Source organism: Sinocyclocheilus rhinocerous, unplaced genomic scaffold (assembly GCF_001515625.1).
Source record: "Sinocyclocheilus rhinocerous isolate Xijiao unplaced genomic scaffold, SAMN03320098_v1.1 scaffold231, whole genome shotgun sequence".
Taxonomy (NCBI): domain Eukaryota; kingdom Metazoa; phylum Chordata; class Actinopteri; order Cypriniformes; family Cyprinidae; genus Sinocyclocheilus; species Sinocyclocheilus rhinocerous.
Genome location: NW_015640454.1, coordinates 108,041 through 119,991, shown reverse-complemented (window position 1 = coordinate 119,991; position 11,951 = coordinate 108,041).

The window sequence follows — 11,951 nt, the reverse complement described above, 5'->3', positions numbered from 1 at the left end:
CCACGCAATACACACAGCGATATGGATTAGAAGAGCATTCACTTACCTTAGATGTTGATTTCACTGTTCTGAAGTAAGCTGCAAAAGTCTTCAGTGTCACATGATCCTTCAGAAATCATTCTAATATGCTGATTTGCTGCTCAAGAAACATTTCTTGATTATTATCAATGTTGAAAAAAGTTGTGCTGCTCAATATTTTTGTGGAAACCATGATACTTTTTTAGGATTCATTGATCAATAAAAAGTTTAAAAGAACAGTGTTTACTTTAACATGTAAATATTTTGTAACATTATAAATATCTTTACTGACCCCAAACTTTTGAACAACAGTGTGTATACAGAAAATATTTAAAACACATTAAGTATGGTCTTTAGTGAGCCCCTGAGCTCCAAAACTAGGTAGCATTAACGTTCGATGCCACATTCTGTTGCTATTTATAAGAAATACAGCAGAGATTAACCACACCTCTTCTCTACCCCACAGTATTCATTTCCTAATGGCATTAAAGAATCCTTTAGCCGGCGGGATGTGTCAGAGAGAGTCTCTCTATGTGTGTTCTGTAGTCATTAAGATCTCACACAGAGTTAATTTTTTCAGCGCTACAGTAATTTACAGTGCTAGTCTGATAAACCATTGGAAAAAAACACCTCTCACACTGACTAGCAACGGCAGCAAGAAGAGAAGTTTACACAAATATCTCGGGGGAACAAATTAGCTTGAGTCAAAGTATTTGCTGTAAGAGTTAAAAAACAAGAGAGACCTCAAAACACATGGACAGATTACGATCAATAACACCAGTACAGCTACTGGAGGGAAAAAGAGAAAGGGGAAATGATGGAAGAGAGAATGAGAGCATTTTTTTTTTTCACATTGTTCCCTTTGTGTCATCGTGTAGCTCGTGGGAGACATTGACAAGAGACATTTTGCTGTTCGCTCATCTTCGCTAGTTTATTTTTAGACTCATTACATCTCTCTTGTTTGTCTCCCTCTTTTCAGTCTCTTTCTGCTGCTAATTTACCCACTTACTTTCTCAGATTCACACTCACAATGCTCCAGTTGTAATCAACAGTGCGGCCTGCACTGCAAGTGCGTGACTTTGCTACTTTGGTCACGTCGTTCACTTACAACTTTGTAGGCAGCTTCGTTGATCATTACGAGACTGTTTAAGTTTTTGTGTGTGTGTGTGTGTGTGTGTGTGTGTTGCATGCTTGCAATATAAACAGATCCATTGTTTTTAACAGGAGTATTCTAGTTCTGTTGCATCATATCACTTGCAGGGTAGTTAACTTTATTAATTAAAGAAAATTTCTAGTTTTGTTGCACTGCATCGTCACTTCCAATGTAATCTTCATTGATTGTAGGAAATAGTTTTTGCAGTGTAGATTGATTTGTTGATTATAATTGTTGCATTTTACTTAAACTTTTACTTAAAAGCATTCTAGTGTTGTTGCGCTGCAGGATTTCAGTGTAGTCAGCTTCACTTATTATGAGCAGAAAATTACACTTTGTTGCATTGCTTGCTTGCATGCATATGTTGCATACTTGCAAAATTTTGTTGATTATAACAGGAATTTTCTATTTTTGTTTGCTCACTTGCTGTATGACAGCTTTGTTGATTATAATGGGACAAATTTGTGTTGTTGCATTGCATGCTTGCAGTGAAGAGTTTCAACGATTACAATGAGCATATTTAAGATTGTTAAGATTGCTTGCAAATCTTTGTTGATTATACCAGGAATGTTCTAGTTTTGAGGTGTTGCAACATGACGCTTACAGTGTAGTCAGTTTTATTGATTATAAGATACATTTTGTTGCATTGCATAGCATGCAATGTAGACTATTTTGTTGATTATAAGCATTCTTGTTTTGTTGCATTACATGCTTACAGTGTAGAGTTTCAACGATTATGAGCACAGTTGCGGCATGTGTAGTCAACTTCACTGATTAGACACTTTCTAGTTTTGTTGCATTGCATAGCTTGCAGTGTAGACTGCTTTATAGATTATAATCATTGTGTTACTTGTCTTATCATTTGCTTGAATGTAAGTTTTATTTTTATAACTGGAGCGTTTTGGTGCTGATTATGATTATACAACAGTTAGTTTAACCGTTAGATCTGATCTGATTGCCCAAGTGATGCTCCAGTGCAACATACTATTGTGTAAATATACAGCCATATTCCACCCAAACTTTTGCTACATATGAATGTCTGCAAGAGGGATCATTAATAGTACAATATGTCATTCTCATTGTTTATCATTTCAGTTTTATCATTATTTTGTATGTGCATTCACCTTAAGAGAGAAATAATATTTCATTTGTCCTCTAAGGATCTAATCTTCTGTGGCTATTTAAAAGGGGACACACATACACTGAATGCATTTATATAAACTGCCTGCAATTTGTCTTAGTCTCTTTCTCACAGGTTTTTTCCTCTAAGGTGGTACTCTTGTTCTCTCTATTCTCTTTTCCTCCTCTGACAGGCTGGAGAAGCCAATTAAAGACTGCAGGGCACAGCAGAGCAAGCGTTTAGTTCTGCTCTCTCTCTCTCACGGCGCAAAATGGAGAGCGAGTGGGACAGTATGAGACTGTGTGTGTGTGTGTGTGTGTGTGTGTGTGTGTGTGTGTGTGTGTCAGAGACAGGAAAGGTCTGTATAATTCTCTTCTGAACCTCTTCTGTTCACAATGACTTTTTCATCCTGATTTTGTCATAAGGATGTTTATACAGTATATAGATGCTAAATGTTCTGAACAATGCTTTTGAATGATAAATTAAGATTTTTTAATATATCTAACGTAGGTTTTAGTGCATTTAAAAGTGAAGTGTATAATTGTCTACAATTGACTACAAAACGGCCTTACTGATCACTCCTCTACAGAGTATAACATACACATACAAACAATATAGGGTGAATTCAGGTAAACTGGAGTACTTTTTGTCATTGAGATGACTATATACAGTATATACACACACACACACACACACACACACAGTTGTGGTCAAAATTTTATTGTTATTATTTCATTAATGTTATTTTTTATTTAGTACTGACCTGAATAAGATAACATAAAAGTTACATACAGTCCACAAGAGAAAATAATAGTTTTTATAAACCCATTCTAAAGTTTACATATGCTTGATTCTTAATACTGTTACTTGCTACCCGAATGATCCACAGCTTTTTATTTTTGTTTGTTTGTTTGATTTGTGATAGTTGTTCATGAGTTCCTTGTTTGTCCTGAACAGTTAAACTGCCCGCGGTTCTTCAGAAAAATCCTTCAGGTCCCACAAATTCTTTGGTTTTCCAGCATTTTTTGCGTATTTGAACCCTTTCCAACAATGACTGTATGATTTTGAGATCCATCTTTTCCAGTGTTGGGGAGTGACTAGTTACATGTAATGGAATTACGTAATTTAATTACAAAATAAATGTAACTGTAATCTGTTACAGTTACTGAGAAAAAAATGTGTAATTAAATTACAGTTAATTATGAAAATGTTAAGGGTTACATCTGAATATTTTCACACACACAGATTTTATTGATTTTTTCCCAAATTACATCAACTGCTCTAAAATATGAGACACCAATGTTTCAGGAGTTGACGCCACAGAATAGGACACATGCTTATTTAATAACTGTTTTTTTTCCTATTTGGATTTATGCATATGCTTTATTTTTTAAGATTAACTGCTTTTTTCCAAGGCATTGTTAGATGCCAGTGTTTCCTGACATAGCTATGCAAAAAAAAAAAACAGTATTATAGCTATTAAACTATATCTTTTGATTTTAAATCAGTATTTAACCTCTCAAAGTAAAAAGTCTGATTTTATGGTGGCTGTGCTTTAAAATTAAATTATTATAATCTTAATTCAAGTGATGAAGGATTTTGAAAGTCTGAGAGTAATCAGTGTTGAGTGCTACTGTAAGGTTAACCCTGCCTGCTTTAAATGTTTGAAAATGGTTAACAGTTGAAAACATTCATTAAAAATGTATTAAAGTAATCAAAAAGTAATAAAATGTAATCAGTTACATTACTCTAATAAAGTAATGGAAATAGTTACATTACATTTTAAATAGGGCATTGCTTTTTTGTTGTATTTTTTAATCCTCACAGTGTTCAGGACTTTTTTGCATCTTTCTCCCATTTGGATTATTATGGTTTACGCACCTAGACTTTTTGGACTATTTCAGGTTTTTTTCTTAAAATATCACTTTTGTATTTATGTACACTTCTTTTGTACAGAATTTCCAATCCAGCTGTAAGTTTGTCAAATTATGCAAAAAGTTTGAAGTGTCATTTAAATGTTTATATTTATCACACATAAAATGCCATAAATGAGGTTTAGTAAGACAGAGGAGTCAGCAATTTTAGTAACATTTTAAAAATGTTTAAAATGACATTTCCATCACATACATATAATATGAGATGTGCTGTAAATGTGGTGTTTTTAGTTGAATTTCTAAAAGTCCACAGGGACAAAAGTGACCATGAAGAAACACCCGTTATATACTGCATGAAAATGCTACAAGCGCTCAGTTCCAATATTTTATTTGTGTCTATCGTTCTGTTCACTGGTCTCATTCCAGCTCTCTCCTGGACGCTTCTGGAGCTGCTCTGAGCCAGAAAACCCTCCAGCCTGACATCCCAGAATACCCTGGGGGCGACTCTGGAACGCATGCTAAAACACTGGAACACGCCGGGATTGGCTGCAAGTAAAATCTCCATAAGATACACCATAAGAAATGCTGAATCCTTATCAAATAAACATTATGATATGACATATTGTACATGCAAATTTTGTTTTGTATTATGTTTTATTCACTCTTCTTGTATTTTGAGATAATATTTTTAAAAGTGCAAACTATGTTAAACACTCGGCAACTTTGCTTTTGGTGTAAATGTGACTGTGCAAGCAGCAGAAAATAATATTAATCATTAATATCAAAAGAAATTCCCACCCTCCGTTATTTCCCACTGAATTTTTTTTTTTTTAAATAAACTGCATGGTGCACCAAAGCACAGCGCAAAAATAAACTATATCAAGGAATTCCAAAAATAAAAACAGATTCAGCATAAACCTAATTTATGTTAATTGTAGAGCTCTAGATATTTCGCATCTCTCCAGGTATCACACACTCACACACACACACTTTTAACTGGGTCAGCTTGTCATGTCTGCTGGGAGAGTTAAATGAATCTGCTGTTGTTTTCTTTTCACTTAAAAGTGAAAATGCAGAATGAGTGGGTGAGAGAATGTGTATGTGTGTGTGTGTGTGTGTGTGTGTGTGTTTGTTTTGTGACACTAGTTCAGTTGAATCACTGTATTGCAGGACTTCTAAAAGAGCAAGAGGGAGAATTAATTACAATGATAATTCAAATACAGTACATGATTATCATATTTTATGCATTATTATTTATTTACTATGAATTGTTAATATTTATTTTATTTTTTATTTTAGTCTTTTTATTTTATTCATTTTAATTTTAGCTCAGTTGCTGAATGCTCATTAATGTGAAGAGGCACTTCCTGGGGGGACAGGAAGTCAGCAGCAGGTGGCATGAAATAACAGTGAGTTGTCAAGTGATAGTATGATGAGAACACACACGCACACACATAGAGATGCCACCTCTAAGACAGTGTCTGTGTCTGTCGGTCTCTTCTGCTCACTCTCTCTGTCTAGAAGCAGCCAAAGATAAAGAGAGATAGAGACTCATGTATAATTCATGCTGCTGGAGATTCGTTTGCTATGGAGACAGAAAGGCACATGAACTTGTGAGTGAATGTGTGGAAGGACGGGCATATACGTGTGTGTGTGTGTGTGTGTGTGTGTGAGAGTGTGTGTGTGTGTGTGATAAACAGCCCTGCAGCACTGCATGGTGTCAGAGCTCACTGGAGCATTAGCACACAGGCATCTTTACGCATCAACATTTGCTAATGATGATCTCTTAAGTCTTCTTAAAATTATATTTGCTTTGTTTATATAAACCAAAGTTATAAAATATTAATTAATGTATTATACTCATTAATGCATTATTATATATTATTTTATAAGACATTTTATATACATATATAATTTTTATTGATATATAATTGTTATATACATACACTTTTATATATATTTATATTTGAAATATTTTTGCTTGATTGTTGAAGTTTGATATTTTTATATATTTAGTATATAAATTAGTATATATTATATATTTAATATATACATAACATGTATATAAATATTTTATATACATATCTTTTTATATTATTTTTATATTTAGATTTTAGACATAATTATATAAATATATCATTTTTATTTATATAATTTCATAATATATGACTCAAATAACTGTTGAATGGTCATAATGTGTTTGTCAGTCAGGCAAAGACAGCGGCTGAATTTATAAAGAGATGCGTGTTTACAATGTTTATGATAAACCGCGTGACTGTCAAAGCAGCTAACATGCAAAACACAAGATGACACTCAATGTCAGCGTGTCCCCTCAGCATCAGAGGAAAGAGAAGACGTGAAAAGAACTGGGGAAGAAAGAGTCTTTCTGCTCTCAAAACATCACTTCAAAGCCATTCACACACTGCTGTATTCTGTCATTTTGCCCCAGTGTTTGCCTCTTGAGCTTTTTTCTGTTTTTACCCTTCTGTTGACATATACACATGCACAAAGACATTTTCAACAAATATGGTATGCCCATAGGACATAGATTTTTACAGTTTTTATATAAAAGCTAATTATAATTAGAACAGATTCAATCTAACCCAACCCTAAAAAATAACTTCTTGCATTTATTAGTTAGTTATTTTATTTAAATAATTTTTTTTTGTTTCATGTATACATTTTAGTTAGTTAGTTAGTTAGTTAGTTAGTTAGTTATTTGGAGATGTCAAACTCACATTAATAATAATATGACTATTATTTTGGTTATTTTTGTGCTGTAGACACTAGTCTGTCATCGCAAGAGGAGTGTTTACTTGCTTCCAGATACACACATCTGCCTCGAGACAGTTAAACTGTTAAATTTTTGTTTTATTTTTAACACCCAGTTGCAACGTTTCATTAAAAAGACAAACAGAAGCGCATCTCAGCAGACTAATGCAATCTCAAGTACAAATGGCTCTTCTGTAAGATTACTCCACACACACTTACAAAACGATTTATTTCTCTCTTGCTGTTCTCAAATTTCATGTGCTTTGTACCTCATACTTTTCTACTCTATTTTCTATTTCATATTGGAAATTGGAAAAGCTTTTTTCATCATACCTACTTGTTACATGCCGTTCTACCACCCATTGCAAACACTCTTTGAAAAATGACTTTAAAAAGTTGATTTACAAACTGCAGTGTAAAGACAGAGCATTCAGTTTAACAAAGACAGATCTGAATGTCAGAGCTCCTCTTTGTCTTCCTTCAGGTCCTTTAAACTCAGCTGACCTCATTCTGCCCTTGTCTCACTGCCGTCAGTCTATAACAGGTGACTGTTTTAAGGGGAATGTTCTGGGTTATTGTCTATAGACTGCATCTATAGCTTGCTGTATATCCACACAGACAATTACTGGCAAATATTTATAGTAAATTAACTTATATAACTGAGGCAATAAGTCAAATTCGGAACACTGTAAGTACACATTTACTGCAAAATATGCAACTCTTAAAGAAACGGTGTTCTCAAAATAATAAAAATCTGTTATCATTTATTAATGCTGTCTTTGATGTCCAAAACCAAACTTTTATGTATTTATTTTTTTAATTTTATTTATTCATTTTATTTCAAGTTATTTATGTATGTATGTATATATTAGTTATTTTGGCAAAATGTGGAGTGGATGGAGACTGGAATCACTGACTCAAAACTTGATTTTAAGAAAGCATGCAAATGCAAAGCGCTTTTGAGAGCTATATGGAAAGGGAACATTTTTAGTAAATAACAGTGTGCTGTTCATATTGTTCATCATACGGCTTCGGAAAACTTGGAATATATAATGCACAAGTCGAATGGACTACATTTATGGTGATTTTATTAAATTATTTTTGGACCTTAATAGCCCCAGTCCCAATCCACTTCTATTGGAAAAGAGCAGCAATGATATCAAGCAAATTAACTAAATTTGTGTTCCAAAGAAGCAATAAAGTCACAAAAAATTATATTAAGATGAGTAAACAATGACAAAATTATAATTTTGGGGCAAACTATTCCATTAAAAATGCCACTTTTACCGTGTAAAGGTTTAACGTTAAAGGAGTTATATGATGTTGCCATAACCTGTGAGTGTGTTTCTGTTTTTACCGCAGTTTAACCAAGTCTGCTTCTTACTGAACTAATATCAATACACACAGTACATTAACTTTGCGAATTAACAGATGAAATCCAAAGAATAAACAACATACCGTGTGCGCCTTCTAATCAGAAATCCAGGAGACATTAGAGGACATTTATGTAGGCATTCCTTCTAACAAATAATCTTACAATCGATCAGCTCTTAGCATTTGTGCATTTCTTTGTGGATCTGATACTCACATGGCTAGATCACGTGACAAATTCAACTAACGTTACACATATTTCACCTGCAGGTGTCACTATTACCCAGTATTTATAATACTCAAATACAATTTCCAAATGAACATTCACAATACATTACACACCATTTGTGAACTAAATACCTTTTCACAAAATAAATGACTGAAATACTTAAAAGAAAATACAACCTTTTCTGCGACAGCTACAATATCTTTGCCCATTTACGGCAAAATAAAAGGTATTTTTCTTCAAAAGATGATTCTCTAAATTGCCTGTGAAATGAAAAGGGTATTAGGCCATGCACTCTTCTGAATGCCCAGATGGAGGGGTGAGTGAATAAAAGCTGAACTCAACGAGCATTTTGGGGTTTCCTGTCTGACTCTTTCTCTTTCGCCCTCTATCTTTCCCTTTACCGCAGTCTCAGCCTGCTCCATCAAACGGCCCCAGAGCGCCAGAGTCCAACACCTTGAAAATCTCTCAGCCTGCCTGCGGGCAGCTCATATGACATAAACACCACAAGAAGCTAATTGGAAATAAACAAATCCGAGGAAAAGGTCAGAATGTTGTGTTATTTACCAAAGGTGTTAATATACTCAGAGCGAGACTTTGACAATTCTGTGTTTGCTCGAGGCACACATCAAATTCATGACCTTTGCAACAGGAAGTGAGTGTGCTGGCCGTTCACCAGGGTTTAGGGGGCTGCAGAAACATGTCAACCGCATTTTATAACTGGTATCAGTTTATTACATCACCAATTGACTGTATAGTGTTAGAAAAAATGTCAAGAAAAACAGCAAGGGCCAAAACTAGTTTTAATTGCCTATAACTCGTAAAATAAGAAATACCATGTTATTTTTTCAAGTAAATTGAGTCTTTAAAGAGGCATAGTTTGGAATAAGTTTTTAATGTTTTTGAAAGAAGTCGCTTGCCATGACATGATTTATTTGATCAAAATACAGTAAAAACATTAATATTGTGAAATTGTGTTACAATTCAATTTTGTGTAACAATGAAAATTTCCTATCTTAATATATTTTAAAATAGAATTTAATCCTGTGTTTCAAAGCTGAAATTTCCGCATTACTCCAGTCTTCAACTTTCTATTCATCAAAGAATCCTGAAAAAAATATTACTGTTTACACAAAAAAGATATTGACAATATTGATAATAGACAATATTGATAATAGTAAGATTAAGATTATTAACAACTGAGCAGCAATAATAATGTATCATAATTGAGCAGGAAATCAGTATATTAGAATGATTTCTGAAGGATCATGTGATACTGAAGACTGGAGTAATGATGCTGAAAATTCAGCTTTGCATCACAGAAATAAATTACATTTTACAATATAGTCATATAAATTACAGTTACTTTACAATTACAGTTACTTTAAACTGTAATGCTATTTCATAATATTACTGTTTTTACTGTATCTGTTTACAAAAAAAAATGTAGGCGGAATGTTTTTTTTCCTTTTTTCAGTGTGCTCAAACTTCTATTACTCAATAATACCAGTAAGACTTACAGTGATTCTGAGTATTGTTTAGGAGCAAACCTCAGAGTGTCACCTTTCAAAAGACACCAAAACCATGCATATACTCCAAATGGTTCAAGAACAGCATGCAATTTACTTTGGGTATGCCTTTTTTTTTAGGCGTTTTAGGCAAATTTTACAGGAATGCTAAGGGGTTAAGTAAAATAATGAAACATAAACAAAGCACCATTGAATGAAAAATAAGCTGCAAAAACATTCATTCAGAAATCTTCATTGACATCACAACCCTGAGAACTCAGAGGAAATCAGGCCGACATCCAGCGTATGGAGCCACATTAGAGGCAGAGAGAACAAGAGGTTGAAGCTGGTAGCAGGTGAGGCTGAAGATGAGATGAATGGAAAGAGAAATATACTGTGACATCCTATTTGTGCGAGTGTGTGCATGAGAGAGAGATCTCATTCCGTACTTAATGAGGACAGCAGTAATAAGGGAAGGAGAGATAGACCAATGCAGTGTAATTTCAGCCAATTCAGGCAGAAAGCAGCTCTATTAGTGGACTATCAGGACTGTGCGTTCCCACCAGAACTCCCACAAATGGGGAACACAACCATCGTCTGTGGGCGATGTGACCACATACCTGTTCTTACATTTCATTTTCTCACCACTATAGTTGATGCTGCTGTACAAACAGTCACATAAACAATAGGACTGGCAGCTGGAGTGTTCAGAGGAGACTGGGGCTAATTGTCACACAAAGAAGGTTTTGACTAAAACAAAAACACAAATGCTTGTTTTCTTTTGCATGCTGGTTTAAAATGCTGTTGCCTTACATTTATGCTGTTTACTGAAATATTTTGTGTTTCATAGATGTTTTATTGGATAAATTTAGCTGAAAATCCTGTAATAGGTTGTTTAATGGGAGGTTCCATGGGAGTTTAATGGGAGTTATTATCGTTAACTAAAACTAAAATCATAAAAACACATTTCAATACTTGAAATAAAATGAATATTAACTGAAATAAAATATTTGTTTATTTATTTATTTAATTTCAGGGTTTCACCATTTTATTTCTGCAGGTTTTCAAGGCAACTCAATTTTGTTTAGTTGAAGTTGAAGTACTAAAATAGCAACAACTAATTAAACAAACTAAACTTAATAAGAACTATACAGACATATTGTTAAATAAATAATAATAATAATAATAATGATGAAAAAACACAACAAAATTACCAAATCTAACAAAAATACTCAAATTAAAATGTAAACAGAAAATATAGAAATAAAATCTCATTTAAAAAAGCATAATACTATATCAATGATACTAAAATAACACTGGTTCCACTGTGACAACTTACCCCACACAGAATGCAATAATGCTGGACGTGTTAAATAGCTATTTTGTAGTCAGGACTTCAAGTTTTGTGTGTATACAGACATTGACTTTTGGAGTAAAATGTGACAACTTGCCCCAGTCTTTCACATATAAATTAAAACCTATGGTTTTAATTTATAAAGAGACATGATCCAGCCTGCCCTGTGTAACATCAATGGTCAGGTAATGGCAATTTCAGGCACAAATACACTCAATTAAAGGGGTCATATGATGCGATTTCAATTTTTCCTTTCTCTTTAGAGTGTTACAAGCTCTTGGTGCATAAAGAAGATCTGTAAAGTTGCAAAGACTAAAGTCTCAAATCCAACGAGATATTCTTTATAAAAGTTAAGAGTTAACCACGCCTACCTAAAACGGCTCATTCTAACACGCCCCCACATACTATGTGTCGCTATGTGGGAAGATTTGCATAACGCCACCCAAATGTTCACGCAAAGAAAGAAAGCGTAACTTTTATTCTCGCTGTAGTATTGTTGCTGCCGCCATGTCGTGAAGGCGCTGTGTGTTTCGTTGTGAAAGCGAAACTACTTTG